General features: G+C 35.1%; 1 protein-coding gene across 2 annotated transcripts in view; it reads right to left on the reverse strand.

The window, feature by feature from the left end:
• Positions 1-16,189, reverse strand: part of LOC109103415 (sodium/calcium exchanger 2-like) — an 87,137-nt gene extending 70,948 nt beyond the window's left edge. For both annotated transcript variants that reach the window (XM_042740188.1, XM_042740187.1), the window contains exon 1: positions 15,984-16,189. The gene's annotated coding sequence lies outside the window, so the exon portion shown is untranslated. The remainder of the gene's footprint in view (positions 1-15,983) is intronic.
• Positions 16,190-19,965: the final 3,776 nt, after the last annotated feature.

Raw genomic sequence — 19,965 nt, forward strand, 5'->3', positions numbered from 1 at the left:
TTAGTTTAACTTAAAATACTAAAATAAATAAAGCGAAATAAATAATCCTATTAAATGAAAAAAAAAAACTATATTCCAATTTACTATATATATATATATATATATACACACTCTATAAAATTACTAAAAATAAAATTTCATTCAAAATATTAACAAATAAAAAACTATAGTAATAATAATATATATCAGTAACACTAAAATAACACTATTTCAAGTCATATTTTACCCCAGCATCAAAAGAAAATATGTATTTATTTATAAAGAAATAAAATTATTACCATATATACTGCATAAAGAAAATAAAGCATGTTTTAAGGAATATCAGTTGTTTTTTTACTATATCATGACACAAAATAAGTACATTCCCCAATTCATGCAGTCATTCTACTGTAATGCAAAAATCTGTAATATCAAATATATATTTAAATCACAAAACACATACCTGAACATAAATTTATATAGTATATTTATTAGTTTAAATGGAAGTGTTTGTTGTTCTGAATTTAATTTCTAATTGTTTTCAATCAAAAATATTTTTTGTCTCCATTACAGTAATGAACACCTGAGGATGTAAATGTATTTTATGCAAAATATAATTTCTCATTTTTTTTTAAGGTGAAATATGAAATAATTGTTTGTGAGATTTACCCGTTATAATATTTACCCATTGTATAATATTTACATTTAGCCAAAATTTGAACTAACATAATAATTTGCATAACTATAAGCCAGTGTGGTGCCAGTCTAATAATATTTCACATTTTTACACATTTTTACACATTTTTACACATTTCCCATAAGCTTCTCTGGCTTGACACATCACAGTATATTTTCAATTATTTTTGTTTCTATGGCAAAATATATTTCGCATAAAAATCCTGAATATTATTCAGAAATAGGGCTGTTAATTAAATCAGAATTATAAAAAATGAAAATAAACTCAACAGTGCTAATATTAATATTAATAGTTTATCTTAAACTACTTTAAAAAAAGGCAAATCCAAGGCCAAAATAATCCATTCTAACTGAAAATGCAAAGGTATATCCAGCATCACTACAACACTGCAATAATACAAAACAGATTTTTTTCAACAGCAATCTACTGACATAAAATCTCACTAATGCCTAATAAAGATGTGTCTGGATGAGCCAAACTTAAAAAGGAAAAGGCAGCATGTGAAATCTGATTCATACCTCAGAGAGTCTTCATCTGTGACAGGATGACGTCTTCACTAAATCTGAATCAGTGCAGTTAAACCTCCACCACGGCAAACAGAGAGCAACCTCGCCCTACTTAAGCACCTTAATGAAATAGAGAACCGTCTCCCATCATCAGCTTCTCCATCCACATGATCTCAGAGAAGGGCAGACACCTGACGCTGCACTCACTTTCAATCTGGCTTGATTGGCAAATGGACGAGGAAGAGGAGGACGAGAGAGGAACAGGGCAGCATCTCATCCATCATCTATCATGAGGTGCCCTGCTCTCATACATGATATTACAGATATCATACGCTAATGCACTTCCACAACAAAAGCAGGCACAGAGGACCTGATCTAAACCCTTCTAAAGCAGCATCTTAACTCAATAGATCTTCATTAGAGAACGATTTGAAACACAAGGTGAGTCACACAGATAGCACATCTCTTGAAACACGCAAGACTTGATTAGAGTCTTGAGTTTGATGTTAACATACACAATGTGAACATTAACCAACACAAAAATGCATTTTATGTGGCTTTTGTAAAAGATTTCATCCAGCCCGTTTTCCACAGAAGCACCAGCTGAGGGAAATATTGAGCTGCTTTCAATCTGTTAACATCCTAATCACATCTAGATGAAGTCACCCCAATCAATCAGTGTCTTTAATCAGGAGCTATTGCTTGAACACAATAATGATAATGAACAATAATGGACACTGAATGAATACGTTTTAATTATTACTGTGACTGTCCAACTATTCTGTTCTATTCTATTCTATTCTATTCTATTCTATTCTATTCTATTCTATTCTATTCTATTTAATATTATTTTTATTTTTACAGTTTCCTAATCAAATAACCATACAGAACAACATAATACACACCAGATGAATCACAAAAAACAGACCATAAATAAAGAATAAAATAAAAATAATTATTTCTAAATTATAAAACAAATTTATAAAAATGTATACAATTATTAAAACATTTATATAAAAACATAAAAAATATATATTTTAATAAATAAATATTCTAAATAAGTTGATATTTATTCTTAAATATGTAAACATTCTTAATACATAAATCAATAAATAGTTAAAATATATAATAATTTATTATTTAAAAATGAATTATTAATACATAGAATGATAGATAGAATGATAAAAATATAGAGCGATAAATAAAATGATAAAACAATAGATAGAACAATAAAATTCTAGTGATAGAATGATAAAAAGATAGATAGATAGATAGATAGATAGATAGATAGATAGATAGATAGATAGATAGATAGATAGATAGATAGATAGATAGATATCACATTAAATCTAATTCTCTATTCTATTCTATTCTATTCTATTCTATTCTATTCTATTCTATTCTATTCATTGCCCAGGTTGTTCACAGAGACAGCAGAGACATGAATGCAGAATGAAGCCACACCTAAATACCTGTGCACACTTTCTGTACTTCAGTCCTGCATTATTTATTCATGTATTAATACACAGCATTCATGAAATCTATTCATTATTCATGTCATTTCCAATAAGGTAATTCCAGAAATGTAAAGCTGGAGAGGCTCAGTGTTTGTGTTTCTCTGTAGCAGAGCAGGCTCACTCAGCAGTCGGTGAGTCTGTGGACTGATTACACTATCAATCTGCATTCAGACTGCGGTTTGGCAAACACTGACCGACTTTACATGCCCTCGTCCTCCAGAGCAACAGAGCGCTGAGTCTGTATGACAAACACTACTGACCTACTGAATCCACACTGGCACTGACCTACTGCAACATCATCATCATCATCATCATCTGACAGATGCTTTCACACTCACTCTCTGAAAGAAATATACACTTTCATTTAACAAGGATGCATTAAATTGATTAGAACTAAGAGTCAAGACATTTATAATGTTACAGCAGATTTCTATTTCAAATAAATGCTGTTGAACTTTTTATTCATCTTAGAATCCTAAAAAAAAATGTGTCACAGATTCCACAAAAACATGAAGCAGCACAACTGTTCTCAACATTGATAATAATCAGATTTAAAATACAGTTTAAATTAATTTCAAATAGAAAAGCAATTTGTAATAACATTTACTGTATTTTTATCAAATAAATGCAGCCTTGGTGAGCAGAAGAGACTACTTTCAAAAACACTGAGTGAAGTACTAAATGAAGTACTGACTTAACTATGCAATAAACCTCAGCCTACAACAGACGTAAAATCAAGACTAAAGATCTGCATTGGTAATAAACATATTGACTTCTTTACTCAGTTGACACTGAGAGTGTGAAACAAGTTTCCTAACTAATGAAGGAAGAAAACATAACATTCATCCTAATCACTGCACCAGGAAAGCTTTACGGTTTTATCTCTAATACTGGTTTAAAAACTCGGTTGAGATGTTTTGCAGGATTTCTATAAAAGCAGAAAAGAATTCACCCAAAAATGAACATTTACTCATCTTCAGGCCATCCTTTTTGTGTATTTGTTTGTTTGTTTTTCTGTTTTTGTGAGAAATTTAGCATTCCATCACTTGCTCAGCAATGGATTGCTCTGCAGTGAATGGGTGGCGTCAGAATGAGAGTGCAAACAGATGATAAAAACATCACAATAATCCACAAGTAATCCACACCACTCCAGTCCATCAGTTAACATCCGATGAAGCCAAAAACTGTGTGTTTGTTTCAGACTGTTTTTGCTTGTAAACAGTGTTTGATTTGTACATATTTTCTCCTGATTCAGAGTTGACTACTTTTTCACTGGAGAAAGCAATATTATGGATAATAGACTAAAGGGTTTCTTTAAAACATGCAGCTTTTGGCTTCTCCAGATGTTAATTGATGGACTGGACTGGTGTGGATTGCTTGTGGATTACTGTGATGTTTTTATCAGCTGTTTAGACTCTCATTCTGACGGCACCCATTCACTGCAGAGCATCCATTGCTGAACAAGTGATGGAATTCTACATTTCTCCAAATCTGATGAAGAAACAAACTCATCTACATCTGGGATAGCCTGAGAGTATATTAAAATAAATTAAAGTTTCATTCTGTAGTTGTAATGAAAGTATCTCCATGCACATGTCTGTAGTATCACCCTGAGATTCTTTCAAGAAACTCTAGCATATGGGAGAACTTACTGCTTTAATACATACAGTATTAAAGATTCATTATGGATCTATTCAAGTCTTGTAATTAATTCCATACTCAGAGACAGCAGATCGTCAAGAGTCCCATAATTATTTGTTTTCCTCGTCTGTCCGTTGTCAGTAGGGTCCAAAACTCTAGTAAGCAATACACACAGCGTTAATTACTCCCACCTGGTGAAAACACTATATCTCCAAAAACTTTTCCTATTGGCTATGAGGCCCATCGGCTCCCAGGTGGGGCATTAAAGATCAGGCTGAGATTAGAGAGAGAGAACCAGCAGAGCAGGATTAAGAAACACAGGCGGGGGGTTCGTAGACTGACGAAGGGTTCACGAACGTGCAATAATGCTCGGCCAATCAGGACGCAGAGCTCAAGAAAGACCACATTTCACAGCACTGCTGACTCGACAGCAGATCTCTCTCGCTCTCCGTTCTCTCTGTCTGAGATCTCAGTGCTGGACTTGCAGAAAAGAGAGCTCATTCGATTTCACTGATTAATTGGCCCATTTTTCTTTCCTAATGTCTTTATGCATATTTTAAATGGACCTTCTGTCCAGACGCAGTACTGGGATCAGAGACGAAACAGAGTTTGGGGCAAAACATTTTCAAGAAATGGCTCCCAAAAAAATAAAAAAAAAAAATAAAAAAAAAATTTAAGTAACTAAGTAAGTAAATAAATAAAATACTTTAATATAATAATACATAATCATATTATATATAGAATTAATAAAATTTATTAATTAAATTATAATTTATATTATATATAAAATTACTTTATTATTTTATTATTACATAATACATTAGTATAATTAATAATAATATATAATTTTTTTTACTCTTTTATGTTTTTTTAATGTATTAATAACAGGAAATAATCAAATATATAAATATAATATAAAAATATATGTTGGGAGATTTTATATATTTATATACAAACACACACACACGTGTGTTATATATCATATTTTATACATCCATAATAATCATATTTTTTAATCATTTTTGAAATTTTCAGTATGTGTTTATAAAGTGTTTCAATGGGTTGACACAATGCAAATGTATAATAAGTGTCTTGTCAACATTTATATTACATATTTACCATTATTTTATTTTTGCATAATTTCCATAAAATTATGTCTAAATCTAGCTCAGCACAAAGATTCTCCATAGACTTTAAATAAAAATAAGCAAAGCTTGTCTAAGAAAACAACAATTGCTAAAGTGCAATTGGTCAGAATTGGTTTAAGGTGGGGCTTTTTTTTTTATTTTTTAAATAATCAGCTCTGAAAATAAGAAAAGAAAAACTCTCCCAACAAATGAAAAAAGTGATACATCAAATCTGAAGGTAAACAATAGATTGCTGCATAATCTTATATGAAAACCAGCTTGTGAAAATGTATGAAATGTATTCTAGCCAAAGTTTATTCAGTTATGATATGTTAATTTTATAGGCAACAGCCAGAATTGTTCAGATTAAATTTACAGTGACATATTTGACACAAATGAACAGCATGATGTGTGTTTTTACATGCTTAGGGAAAAAAAATGCTTTTATAAAGGTATAAAATGCTCCTGAAATCAGTTCCTGGGGGCAAATATTGGCCTTTATTAAAAAAGTAAATTTCTGACACTGTACTGAACGCATCGATCTACTCCGTAAATCTCTTAATGGGGACACAGTAGACGGATGGAGGAGTGAGTGACACGCAGAAAGATGGAGGGATGATATAAAGGGCAGACCAGGTGAGGGAGAACAGAGAGAATGAAATATGAGGAATATAAAGAAATGACATTACCGTTCATCTCCACAGAGAGACTTTCTGGAGAAAAACAGAAGACGGACGCTTTCTCATCCAGACAAAATAAAAATTGATGGACACAGTCAGGTAGAGAGAAGGAAAGACTGAATAATCCTGCACAAACACTGATGAAGTCAAATGCAAACATGTAAAACTGAGAATATCTCAAGACTGTAAAAGATAATGAGCTAACTGTAGTCCAGCCGCGAAAAAAACAGACACAAAATCCAAGATTCAGTGAGACTGTACAACAGATGAGGCACAAACAGAAATGAAAAACACCCTCCTAAAATTGAAAAAAAAAAAAAAAAACAATTCAAAGCATCAGACAGAAATAAATTGCATTTCCAAAGATTGCTTCCACATCGATGGATGATGGGGAAAAAATAGCAAAGGCCTCCTGGGAGAGAAACACAGGCTCTAGTACACACTTGTATTGCTAAATTAATTCCCATTGTACTTTTGTTTTATATTATTACTCACGGTCCCTGTTTTTATATCCTTTACATTTTATTTACTTGATTAATATGAATGCATTACAGTAATTGTTACATTTAATGAAGTAATTGTTATTGACATAATGCCACAATTAAGAATATAAATATATAAAAAATTATATATATGTGTGTACACACACACACACACATATACACTGTATATATACACACAAACTCACATGCACACACACCCATATAACTTCTATATAACTCGTATATGCATTTACATATATATTTTTTCAAGAAAAATAATATCCTATTTTGAAAGAACAGATCAACATTTCAAAAAAGCATCTACTAATTACATTTCTTCGTGAGATATGTGCATAAAACAATGGGAGAAAAAAATCAATAAATGGAAAACATTTACTTCATAGCAGTTTCTCAGGTTGCTTTAAGATTATATAGATGTCTTCCTAGAAATCAAAATGGATAAGGCAGAAAAATTGCCTTTTTCCCACAGCAAATCAATGAATGATCAATAATGAGTCAATATGTTAAGCTTCAATAATCTTCCTGATGCCTGTGTTAAACAGTGTTTGCAGTAATTGCTCTCTTGAGTATGATGTCTGTGAAGGATCACACCTGGGAATCCCAGCGGATCAGAAACAAACACACAACCTCCGAGAGCAGCGATGGGTTCAAAGAAATCACTGGAGCTTCTTCTCTACTCGGAATGTGTCTGAGACCTGTCCTGGAAAAACACAATGCAACTTGTACTGTAGTTCTTGTATTTACAAGTACTTTGCAAACACACATTTTTGATGTGACGTTTTTGAGGGATCACTCTGATGTGTGTGTGTGTGTGTGTGTGTGTGTGTGTGTGTGTGTGTGTGTGTGTGTGTGTGTGTGTGTGTGTGTGTGTGTGTGTGTGTGTGTGTGTGTGTGTGTGTGTGTGTGTGTGTGTGTGTGTGTGTGTGTGAGAGAGAGAGAGAGAGAGAGACCCCTGAGCTCTGATTTGTAACGGGAGCTCAGCTGAAGGCCATGTTTGACAATTCAGCTGAAATTCTGTCTTTTCTTTCCCTGTCACAAGCTGTCAGACCCGGAGAACATCAGCACACCTCTGAACCTCTGCTCTCACAGACAGAAAACCACAGACAGCCCTCACCAGGGATCTGTGTGTGTGTGTGTGAGAGAGCCCAAATCATGACTGAGCTACTTAAGTTTGCACAAGAAAGTTGAGAATCATGCACACACACAACAAAACTCCATGCATTTCACTCTAAATTCAAGAAATAAACACAAAATTATATTTTGTTTAAAGACAATTAAGGGATTTTAGGACCATTAGGATGGTTTTACATTATTTTCCATTTCAATTATTATTCAGTACTTGGTTAACTTTAGTTTTAGTGTTTAAAACTAAACGTATTTATATATATATATATATATATATATATATATATATATATATATATATATATATATATATATATATATATAAACACTTTCATTACTTCTAAATTTAAAGTAATCTAATATAAAATAAAATATAAAAACTTGTTTTATTTTCTTATATCTCAGTGTAGTTTAACTTGGAGAACTACAATAAGTAAAATATATAAAAATATAATAAAAACTATATATATATATATATATATATATATATATATATATATATATATATATATATATATATATATATATATACATAAATATTTTAGAAAATAACTCAATTTGAAGAGGAAACAGAAACATGGAAATCTAATCTAATTTAAAATATCAAAGGGTTCATAATGATTTGTCATTATTTTTTATTTTAAAGTTTTACATCCAAAAAACAAAACAAAAAACAAATATAAATGTAGAAAAAATGTCATTTTCCACCCTCATTCTGATCTGTCTGAAATGCTGCTTCTTAAAGGACAAAAATATAAAAAGAATACATAAAAATTTGGGGGTGAATCCTGGCTTGGGCGTTTTTGTAAGTTACCATCGAAGACATGTACATCCACTTCTACATTTCTATACATTTTCACCATTGAAAACCTGCTTATTTCCATGTACAACGTTCTATCATATTGGAAAAACACACACAAACATGATGGGGTTATTTTCATTTCCCCTTTTTAAACTCACAGCAGTGACTCTGTCTGTCCTTCTGACACACTTACAGTTCAGCCGCAAGATGAGGTCATAACCTTGATAGAGAGAAAGAGAGAGAGAGCAGGCCGAGTCTTCAGCTTCATCCCTGCAGAATGCGCTTCTCTCTGCTCTGTGTCCCTCATCTGCACTTCCTCCGTCTGACATTGCCTTTGGTGCTATAATAACCCATTTTTATTCTCCATTTTTTACTCTGGATTGCATGGTGTCCTTCTCCTCCTCCTCCCCTCTCTCTCTCTCTCTCTCTCTCTCTCTCTCTCTCTCTCTCTCTCTCTTTACCTGTCAACACACCTCACAGCGAGTCTGCCATTACAGAGCGAAAGTAAATGAAAGATGGGTGGTTGGAACAGGTTCAGTGTGGCCTTTACACTCTGCCAGAGTGTGAGACACGTTTCCATCACAATCACAAATGCTGCTACATCACTGTTCCAGGACGTTCGGTTATTCTGACATGTCAGGAACACGCTGTTTTTATCTGCTCTGTAGGTGGCTGTGCTTCAAACTCTGGAAATGTTGGGGTCTGATGTGTGTAAATATAAATGAATTCATCCCTAGGGCTACATAGTGTCTTTTTCAGGGGAATGTTAATTTTAAAATAAAATGTAAAATATTTTGTTACATTGTTGCATTACACTAATGAAAGTAACTTGCATGGCTATTTTTTTGGAATACCAAAAAAAAAGCTCATCTATTCTGCATTTATTGATAAAAATACAGTAAAATCAGTAATATTGTGAAATATTATTTAAAATAACAGTTTTCTATTTGAATATATGTTAAAATGTAATTTATCCCTGTGATGTAAAGCTGAATTTTCAGGATCATTTCTCCAGACCTCAGTGTCACATGATCCTTTCAGAAATCATTCGAAGATGCTGATTTGATGCTCTAGAAACATTTCTGATTATTATCAATGCTGAAAACTCTTGTGCTGCTCAATATTTTTGTGAAAACATGGATTTTTAACTGTCTTTACTGTCACTTTTGATCAATTTAATGCATCCTCGTTGAATAAAAATGAAAACATATTGTACTGACCCCAATAATAGTAGTATAAAGTAACATATTAATACATTTTGCATAATCAGTGTTTTTTATTATTCAAAACAATCATTTTTTGTACATTTTCTCCCTTTACAAGATATGCATATAACAATTAAACCCTTGAACTTTCCTAAATACATGAAATTAGATTATAAGGTTTATTAAATGTTGAATAAAAATTTGATATTTGATTATTCACATAATCATAAAAAGGTAAAACTACATTCTCTAGAGCATTTGTGCTGAGCTAAAAGAGTCTCAAATTCTTCAACCCATAAAAGAGCGAGAGAGAAAAACAGCATGAGGTTCAAGTATTCAAGACATCTTCAAGGTGAACGAACACGTCATTTCTCCATCGCAGTCAGTCAGACTGGAACGACCAAGGCTAATGGATCCATAACCGTGTACTTTCTTTCTTTCTACATCTAACTCACTCCAAAAAGAGAAAGGAGAGAGCGAGAGGGCAGAGGAGAGACAGGTCAGGCTCTTTGACTGGCGTCAGTCTGATGGACTGTAAAGAGTTAAGCGCACAGAGAGCTTCACAACACAACAGAAGCACCGTATGCATTACTCTCGGTGAGGAGAGAACAAAACAAGAGAGAAAACATGTGTGGCATGCAGTTTGAGCACGTGTCCAGGTCTTGCTCTGTCATAGTGACCATATGAAAGCCTGCAGGCTTTATTTTCTGACCAGCATGATGAACAATGTGAGAATGAGAATGAGAGAGAGAAATCATCACTCTGTCCAACCTCCTGATGACCCCTGCAGCGTGTGCTTTATATCTTAATGGGACTTCCCATTGACACCTATTGATTTTTTTTTAACCAAATATGTTTGCTGTAGCCTAAAACTAAAAGCTATCTTTTATGTAAAACTGAATTTCTTTATTGTTTATTAATTTATAAGTTGTATGAGTAGTCCTTGATCATACGAAACCCACCGTCATGACGGCAAGTGCTCCATATGGTTTGCTATACCATTGCCAGGGTGTTGATTATGATGGATGATAAATGTCATGCAAAATTCTGAGACGACAACTGGAAGCTACACACTAAATAATAAAAATTTTTTTATTATAATTATTTTTTATTTTTTTTTTTTATATAGTATTATTTATTATTATTATTTTTTTTTTTTATATATATATTTTAAAGGGCATGGATGTATGGAATGACATGGATGGATGGATGGATGGATGGATGGATGGATGGAAAGATAGATAGAACAAAGGATGGATGATGGAGTGATGGACATAATGACAGAATGATACATAGAACGATGGATGGATGACAGATAATAGAACAAAGGATGAATGGATAGATGGACAGACATAATGACAGAATGATACATAGAACGATGGATGGATGGATGACAGATGGATAGAACAAAGGATGGATGGATGGATGGATGGAATGGCAGTTGGATGGATGGATGGATGGATGGATGGAAAGATAGAACAAAGGATGGTTGGATGGAGTGATGGACATAATTACAGAATGATACATAGAAAGATAGATGAATGGATGACAGATGGATAGAACAAAGGATGGATGGATGGATGGATGGATGGATGGATGGATGGATGGACAGACATAATGACAGAATGATACATAGAACGATGGATGGATGGATGACAGATGGATAGAACAAAGGGTGGATGGATGGATGGATGGAAGGATGGAATGGCAGTTGGATGGATGGAATGATGGATGGATGGATGGATGGATGGATGATGGATGGATGGATGGATGGATGGATGGATGGATGGAATGGCAGTTGGATGGATGGAATGATGGATGGATGGATGGATGGATGGATGGATGGATGGATGGATGATGGATGGATGGATGGATGAATAGATGAATGAATGGATGGATGGATGTGTGTGGATATAGTACAAAGGATGGTTGGATGGAGTGTTGGACATAATTACAGAATGATACATAGAACGATAGATGAATGGATGACAGATGGATAGAACAAAGGATGTATGGATGGATAGATGGATGGACAGACATTATGACAGATTGATGAATGATGGATGAACGGATGGACTAATAGATAGAACAAAGAATGGATGGATAGATAGAACTAATGCATTTGAACAGGCTGAATGTTATTTCGTCTGAGGGGAAAACTGCAGAAAAAAATGCAATTTGGCTAGTTTGGACAAGTTTTAAATAGTAATTGGGCTGGTTTTGATCCGCAGACCTGACAACCCTGATTTCAAATAGTTTGCTGTGCAGTTGCTTGGTGGTTGCTTATTGGCCTAATTCAGAAGAGTCCATGCCCAGCTCTAAATATGGACCACTTATCATTTATTGGTAATCTATTGGACTTTCTTTCATTTAAGTCCAGCATGCCACAAAAAAAAATGACAGCAAAACACACAGGATTGTGCCCACCCACTATACACAATACACTTGGCAGGAATCAGCTGGTGTTGATGCAGGTATCTTGCATCCTCTGTGGGAGTCCAGCCCAAATTTGAATCACTAATCTCAAAAAAACCTTGCTGGCATCTTTTGGCCTGAAGCAGCATCCGTTCTGTCAAAGTTAAACATGTTTATCAGCAAGTTTTCTTCACGATCTGGAATGGCTCAGCTTTTGCCTCCTGGACTCTAATTTCGCAGGTCACTGCTCTTGATTATTAGCCTTCCGGACGCTTCTATCGTCCCTGAACCAGCAAATCTGTTGAGTTTGGTTGAGAGATGAGAGGAGTGGAAGGGGGACACAATGATCTCAGAAGAAGAGAGAGAGGAGCCCCCGTCATGACGACAGATGAATCTGCCAACTGCACGACACCTGCTCCCACAGCGATGGGCTGGTGGCCAATGAGAGCGAGTGGGTGGGCACAGCGGGGTCCTTGCTGACTGTACGCATGCATATGTATGAGTGTGTATAGTGCCTGCCGTCCCAGCAGGCCATAAGTCTGTTCCTGTTCTTCATTCTGGTGCTGCACAGAATTACCAAGCACATGCCAGGTAATAAGGTAAAGGGATGGACTGTTGTGGTGAAGAGTAGAGACTTCACAGGCATTTCTATATGCTTCTTTCTAGCACGACATAATTCTATTTTCTGAGGCAGCTGTGATCTGACAATTTAATGTTCATAAATATCTAAAGAGTTTAAAACAGGAGGAGGAAATATTGGCCTAAATTGGTGGAAGGATTGAAAAATAAAATAAGATTCAAGAGCATTCCTAGACTGTAAAAAAAAAAAAAAAAAAAAAAAAAAAGAAAATTTTAAAGAAAAAACTATACTAAATTTTTTTTTTGTATATTATTCATATTTTTCACCAAAGGATTAATGGATGATTAACACAATTAATGCACAATACTGGATTATAAATGAAATATATAACGACAGAACAACAGACGAGCGGACGGAAAGATAGACAGACAGGCAGACAGATAGATGTATAGATGGATAGATAGATGTATAGATGGATAAACAGGCGGATAGATAGATAGATAGATAGATAGATAGATAGATAGATAGATAAATAGGCGGATAGATAGTATAGATAGATAGTCAGGCGATAGATAGATAGATAGATAGATAGATAGATAGATAGATAGATAGATAGATAGATAGATAGGTGGATAGATAGATAGATAGATAGATAGATAGATAGATAGATAGATAGATAGATAGATAGATAGATAGAAAGTGTTAGAATGACAGATAGAATGACAGAATGATAAATAGATTGCCAGACAGATAGAACGCAAGGTAGATCATTTCATATATGTTAAAATTATTTGAACAATCATTTGTACATTCATTAGGGAAATAAATATGAGGAGCGTCAGAGCAGTGGAGCTTGAAAATTTTACACTGAGCATTTGCTTTGCTTTCATCCAGTAGGAATTGCTCCAGGGTGTGTTGTCCACACACACACACACACACACACACACACACACACACACACACACACACACACTCAGAGTGTGCAGAAGAGGAATTCCTCTGTGTTTGTGTGAACACTGCAGCAGTTACTGACTTAAACTCTCACTCACGTCTCAATGCTGAACGCACACACAGAGCATTAACTAGCAGCCAGCCATCGCAGTCCCGCATCCCGCCTCACAGTCCTGGGACAAATTCATTTGCAATAGTGCAGTCAAGCAGGAAAACAAGAGAATGAAGAAATCAGAGGAGAGGAGAGGAGAGGAGAGGAGAGGAGAGGAGAGGAGAGGAGAGGAGAGGAAATGAGAGGAGAGGAGATGAGAGGAGAGGAAATGGGAGGAGAGGAGAGGAGAGGAGAGGAGAGGAGAGGAGAGGAGAGGCTGCTCTATTCTCAAAATGAGGATAACTGATGTGTGAATACGATAAGAATGTCAAACAGCTCAGGCACACACATGTTCTACCTCCATGTCTTCAGAGGAATCAAACACTGATGTACAGGAGAAGCTCTTGGCTTGCCCTCTACCTTCTTCTAACATATTGTCTGTGCACGCTTGCATGGCATGTTTTCTGAAGCACTGTAGCGATTGCATATTCAATTACTCTAGAGATGCCTCAAGATTTTCCACAGTGCCGTGTGACTCTGTCATATTAATCTATAAATCAAGAGGCAAGCTGGCACATATGCATGACAAGCTGTTGATTAATTAGAGGAATTTGAGGCTATGTTTGGAACATTATACCATTTCACTCCTTTTTTACTAATTGATTTCAATAGCTTGAGGGTAATTTCTAGCTGATAAAATACTGTAGTTAAGAATAACTAGAAAAATGCATATTTGCTATAGAAATTAACATTTATATTTAAAATTTCCCATTATATTTTCCAGGCTCTGGGTTCACAGATGTTCCCATGGTTTGCCGTGATTGTGGAAGCCTTAAATACTGTAATATGCATAACATTCCTAAATTAAATAATTTGGTAAACATTGGGGTGACCAGGTAAATTGGGGCATTTTTGCCATTGAGATAACTGAGAAATGGATGTTCCAGCTATCCTAAATTAACCCATGATTAATGAACTAGAACTAGATCTAATATCAACTTGGTGTCTTGCATTTTTTGACTCAATATTTCAGACTGTCCAAGACATTTCCACACAATATTAAGAAGATATTCGAATGCCACTTGCTAAATTAAATTTAAAAAAAAAATGCATAGTGAGTTACCAAAAAAAGTGTCATTCCACTGCTTTAAACAGTCCAGTACTGTCTGTCAAAGAGACAGGTGTGATTTCTTATAACGCAGAGTAAATGAATGTCTGTCAGGTATTCTTATGCGTGCATTTAAAATAAATCGCGCTCTAAAAAAAAAAAAAAAATCGGTAGGCTGTATATACTAGTATTCCATTCTGAACAAACCCTGAATGCTCGTTTCAAAGGGGAGGGGAGGAGAAGGGAACCTCCATCTGCAGAAAAACCGAGGAAACCCCGCCTGCACGGAGCAACCCCGTCAGTCCCGAGCAATAAAGTGCCCGTTATCACATCGCTGACATTTAGACCGTTACACTGTTTCATAATATCAGATTCAACAATTGAAACAAAGACATATGAATACCACACAGTAAGCGTTCTCTATATGCAACCAAATATTTACATCCATCAAAATGCATTATAATAACGGGTTTTGTCATGCATTTAAGACTGCGATCCCTCTATGCGAACTGCTTTCATTTAAAGCGATCACACTGACAGAGAAATAAACAAGAGCCTATATATATGCAAGACATAACCCACAAACGACTAGAACTTATGTTTATATGCATGCACACATTAAAAATAAAGGCTGTATCCTAAAATCCTGTATAACAGTGTGTACATCACATCATCCGCAACTACGAGAATCTACACACACACACACACACACACACACACACACACAAATACGCACTAACAATACTTTAAGAACTCAAAAATAATAGCAATAATTTTGCATGTTATCTGCACCAGAAGGACCAATAAAGAACGTGCTCTAACATTTAAAAGCAAAATAAGTTGAAGGCGTCGTTTTATTCCATTACACCTGTTCTTTATCTCGTGCTCGTTTACTTTTCAGTCCCAATCAGAAGCAAGCATCATCATACTGAGATCTGAAGGTTGAAAACGCATCTCAAATGAAGCCGCACGTCACGTTTTGCGCGACCAAACAGTTTGTTCATGGGATAAGTTGTGGATGAGCGTTTATAAACCGAGTTTGATGTGCTGTAATACCTTGTATCCTAGTTTGCGGTGTTGTTCAGGGCAGGCGTGGCTGAGAAGCGCATGCTGCTGCTGCTGCTGCTGCTGCTGATGATGATGATGATGATGGGTCATTCATTGAAAAACTGCTCCGCTTGTGCTCATATGTGCGTCTCTCTCTGCGGTTTGACTCTGGTGTATTTCACTCTCTCTCTCTCGTGCTGTGGAAATACTCTGGTGCGCTCACTCCTGGGTGGGGAGGGAGGTACGCGAACGCGCAGACAACTGAATGCGAGAGCGCGCATTGTTTCATCTGAAAGGTGACAGACATGAAGGAAAAGAATGAAGTCAACTCACATGTATTAAAGCAAATTTTTCTATCTATCTATCTATCTATCTATCTATCTATCTATCTATCTATCTATCTATCTATCTATCTATCTATCTATCTATCTGCAGTATGTGCTTCCTCAAGCACTCAAACAACCCTTTGAAATGTAACATTATGAAATGTTTTGATATTAGAGACCATACTTTTCTTAACTGTATATTCAGTAATGAAAATGAAAAAGAAATTCTGATGTCTGCTTTCTTAGGATTCTGGTTAAGGATTATGCTTAAAGCCAGAACAATCTTTGCTGTATGTAAAAGCCATAAATTCTGACTGTTATAAATGACACAAGTAAGATATAGTAGATACAGGTCGTGGTATTTCTTTTCACAGTTGCTACTGTACAGTGACTTATACAGTTGCACATGTGATTTGTGTTCCAAACCTGTATGTGTTTTTATCTTATGTGAGACACAAGGCAATATTTTGAAATATGTGTCAGTGGAGTCCAGTGTTCTTCGAAATATCTTATTTTGTGTTCTGCAGAAAAAAAGAGACGTCACGTGACATTTAAGGTTAGAATTATTAGAATTAGAATTTTCATTTTAGGGTTAAATATTCATTTAACGTGCTCTGGAAGAAAAAAAAAGGTAATTGAAATGTCATTGAGAAAGCATGTAAAACTAATGTGTAATCGTTTAGCAAAAACCTAATTGATTTTTATTTAATTAAACTCCTGGTGCATCAATACTAATATTTCCAGCTCCCACCACATTCTGTAAATTTCTGTTCAATTATTTGAAAAGTCATTAACGCCCTCTGCTGGTTATTATGAGAATATGCAGTCTAGTGACGTATTGCAGGACAAAAAAAAAAAAAAAACATACACAAAAACGAATAAAGGATCATTCCTTTATTCGTTTTTGATTTCGAAACGGAAAAACAATTAAACCGTTAGTTTGTGTATCTGTATTGTTCTTCCCCAAATGGTCTCTTTTTTGTTAAGATGGAAATTATAATTCTTTAGTCTTGAAGGCTGCTCGTTTCAGTGATAGAAGAGTTATTAAAAGTCAGAAGTCAGATCAGAAATGTCATTAATCATGAGATTTATTAGGTATCTTTACAAAACCAGATAGTGTTTGAGAATTTTTTATTAAGAAAAAATATATATTTTATAAAATATATTTTACAAAGTTAATAATATAAGTGTTTGTTATTATATTGTGTACATATTATAAGTTGTTTACTTTTTCCTAAGATATTTATTATATTGGGTAGATTAGGTACATCACACACAGTCTCTAACACAAACAACAACAGACATTAGCCTACACCAAAAGGCCACAATCAAATCTCTGTGACAAAAAAAATAACAGACGAAACATTGTTTAATGAAGTGTCAAGTCCCACAGGTGGTCACCTAAACATTCGTGTAAAATACACACTGATTAGATCGTGTTATGTGCTGAAGTACACAATCCTGCGACTGAGGAGCCTCTTTTCTTCAGATTTCACCAGCGAATCTTGCAAATACAAAGATGCCAGATCCATGGATTATAGGTGTTTTTGGACTTGTCTTTTCCACTTAATTTGACACTTTAGAAAGTTAATAGAGTGGGAAGATGCAATTTAGGGTAGTAGTGGGAAGCCATTTTTTGCTGCGGCGCCCACGGAGCAGTTGGGGTTCGGTGCCTTGCTCAAGGGCACCTCAATTGCGATATTGAGGGGGGAGAGAGAGTGCTGTACATTCACTTCTCTAACCTACAATCCCTACCGGTACGAGACTCGAACCCCCAACCTTAGAGTTACGAGACCGGCTCTCTAACCATTAGGCCATGACTTCCCCCAGATTTTATTCAGTAGTCGTTACATTTTCACAAAAAAAGCCACCCAGTAAAAACGCTCAAATCTGCAAAGCAAGCCACATCACAGAAAAGGAAAAGGAAAGGTTGTAAATTAACTACATGCATAAGAGTTGCATTACCATTTATTTTAGCTATTTAAGACGGAAAACAAAATATTAAAGTAATGAATGTATGTATGTATGTGTGTACTGTAAATAATTTAAATATGTGCTTAAAAGTGTTCTATTAATTAAGTTTACTTAATCAAACGTGTCATAGGACCTTGGGAGGCTTGGGGGGTACTACCTCCCTGAAATGAGTTTTTGCAGGGTGGGATGTCTGGATATGATAACTGCTTAAGGCTAGAAGGGATACAGCAAAACTACTGGGCATGCACACATCAATATAGCTTAATTGTTCTCACACTGTACAACAATAATTACTATTTTTGCATTATTGTAAGGGTTAGGTTTAGGGTTGGGGTAGGTGTAGACGTTAATAAAATAATATAGTAGGTAGAAAATTCTATTTATTGTTAGCTTCCGGTTTTTTCTGTATCTCTTCTAGATTAACAGCCAAACCCCATTTACTTACAGCCAATCAGATACGTCTACCGGGCACGTTACGTAATTAATATCCATAAGTCAAGTGTCGGCTACTACAGTATAGGGTTTGTATTTTCGCTGTTTGAAGCCTAGATCTATCTTACGTTGTCCTCGCCGTCGGTGTGTTTATGATACCGCTTCTCATCCAAAACATCCTATACACGTTGACTAAAGAAAAAAGCCCCTCTAAGACTAAAAATGGTTTGTTCCATGTTTGTTTTCTGTACAAGCCAAAAGTGAAAGTAACAGTTACAGAGAGCCATTTTCCTCCAAATAACCGCGTCACGTTATAATTGCACAAAAAGTGAGTATCAAATTTATTTTTGGATACACAGAACATGCGCGATGGCAATATTTGGCAGATATGGCAATATTTGGCAAACAATTTGTAAAATGGTGTAACGTTAAGCCCGTGTCGAATAAAATCGACGCGAAAGCAGCCGAAGGTCGAAAGCCGTTTCGACGTCGCAGGGTTCTATATTAACCTGATATTAACGCGCCTTAATATAATCACTAAAACTACGAACTATCTTCAGTTATTGTTGTACTGCATCGTTAAACCATTATTCTGACTTATAAACCTTTAATGTTTTGTTTTTGTTGTTTTTCGTGTTGCTGACACCACATATCCTAAAGTAGCCTATATCCTCACCCACCTGAAATTTAATAATCGAATATATCGAACATAGAATATAACCCAATTTTAACAATGCATAAAAATAGTACACAACACTCATTGGTTAAAAAAAAAAAATGTAGGCGTGATGATAATGGATCATACCAAACCGTGGTGGGGGGGGGACAAAAGGAGTCCAAAACAGGAAATGGTAGAAACTACTTGTAAGCGTCTTTGCTCAAACCAGTTAATCATAAGCGAACTTGACTTGTTCAAGAACATATTTTAATAGCCTTAATCCATGCCTTCTGTCAGTGTGGTGTGTTCTGACTGAATTTGGTTTACTTAACAGCAGTATTTATAAATACATTCAGGTTCATAACCATTCCATGTAGCTAAATTTCTAGCCTTATTACTGTGATAGTGTTTAATATAATCAGTGTTTCTGTTATTCCAGTCAGAGTCAGGAAGATCAGACTTATCAGATGCTCCAGAGCAGCTTCTTGAGGACAGAATGAGTCAAGCACAAAAAAATAAAGATGAAGATTTTTCTCTGTTTAAAGACACCATGACATCAAAAGTTACCATTTTTACTTTGCTACACTTTTTCTGGTTTTAT

Source organism: Cyprinus carpio, chromosome B15, assembly GCF_018340385.1.
Source record: "Cyprinus carpio isolate SPL01 chromosome B15, ASM1834038v1, whole genome shotgun sequence".
NCBI classification, from domain to species: Eukaryota; Metazoa; Chordata; class Actinopteri; order Cypriniformes; family Cyprinidae; genus Cyprinus; species Cyprinus carpio.